This window comes from Orbicella faveolata, unplaced genomic scaffold (assembly GCF_042242905.1).
Source record: "Orbicella faveolata isolate gen_17 unplaced genomic scaffold, um_ofav_v1 contig_48, whole genome shotgun sequence".
NCBI lineage: Eukaryota > Metazoa > Cnidaria > Anthozoa > Scleractinia > Merulinidae > Orbicella > Orbicella faveolata.
Genome location: NW_028301578.1, coordinates 5,528,055 through 5,530,000, shown reverse-complemented (window position 1 = coordinate 5,530,000; position 1,946 = coordinate 5,528,055).

Here is a 1,946-nt window from a genome sequence, read left to right as displayed (position 1 = left end):
TATTATCATTATTTTCATTATCATCATTTTCATCATTATCTTCATTATCTTCATTATCATCATTATCATCATTCCCATCATTATCCTCATTATCATCATTATCATCACTACCAACATTATCATCATTATCATCATTATTATCATTATCATTATTATTATCATTATCATCATTATTATCATTATCATCATTATCATCATTATCATCATTATCACCATTACCATCATTAGTATCATTATTATCATTATCATCATTATCGTCATTATCATCATTATCATCATTATCATCCCTATCATCGTTATTATCATTATCATCATTATTATCATTAACATCATTATCATCATTATCATCATTATCATCATTATTTTCATTATTATCCTTATCATCATCATTATCATCATTATCATCATTCTCATCATTCTCATCATTCTCATCATTCTCATCATTCTCATCATTCTCATCATTCTCATCATTCTCATCATTCTCATCATTCTCATCATTCTCATCATTCTCATCATTCTCATCATTCTCATCATTCTCATCATTCTCATCATTCTCATCATTCTCATCATTCTCATATTCTCATCATTCTCATCATTCTCATCATTATCATTATTATCATCATTATCTTCATTGTCATCATTATCTTCATTGTCATCATTATCTTCATTATCATCATTATCATCATTATCATCGTTATCATCATCATTGTTACAATCATTATCATCATTATTTCATTATCATCATTATTTCAATATCATCATTATCATCATTATCTTCATTACCATCATTATCTTCATTATTATCATTATCTTCATTATCTTCATTATCATCATTATCATCATTATCATCATTATCATCATTATCATCATTATCATCATTATCATCATTATCATCATTATCATCATTATCATCAATCCTTTCATTATCATCATTATCATCATTATCTTCATTATCATCATTATCATCATTATCATCATCATCATTGTTACTACCATTATTATCATTATTTTCATTATCATCATTATCATCATTATCTTCATTATCATCATTATCATCAGTACCATCATTATCATCATTATCATCATTATTATCATTATCATTATTATTATCATTATCATCATCATTATCATCATCATCATTGTTACTACCATTATTATCATTATTTTCATTATCATCATTATCATCATTATTTTCATTATCATCATTATCATCATTATCATCATTATCATCATTATGATCAGTATTATCATTATCATCATTACCATCATTAGTATCATTATTATCATTATCAGCATTATCAGCATTATCAGCATTATCAGCATTATCAGCATTATCAGCATTATCAGCATTATCAGCATTATCAGCATTATCAGCATTATCAGCATTATCAGCATTATCAGCATTATCAGCATTATCAGCATTATCAGCATTATCAGCATTATCAGCATTATCAGCATTATCAGCATTATCAGCATTATCAGCATTATCAGCATTATCAGCATTATCAGCATTATCAGCATTATCAGCATTATCAGCATTATCAGCATTATCAGCATTATCAGCATTATCAGCATTATCAGCATTATCAGCATTATCAGCATTATCAGCATTATCAGCATTATCATCATTATCATCGTTATGATCCTTATCATCATTATGATCCTTATCATCATTATCGTCATTATCATCATTATCATCAGTATCATCAGTATCGTCAGTATCGTCATTATCGTCATTATCGTCATTATCGTCATTATCGTCATTATCGTCATTATCGTCATTATCGTCATTATCGTCATTACCGTCATTATCGTCATTACCGTCATTATCGTCATTATCGTCATTACCGTCATTATCGTCATTACCGTCATTATCGTCATTATCGTCATTATCGTCATTATCTTCAATACCGTCATTATCGTCATTATCCTCATTATCGTCATTA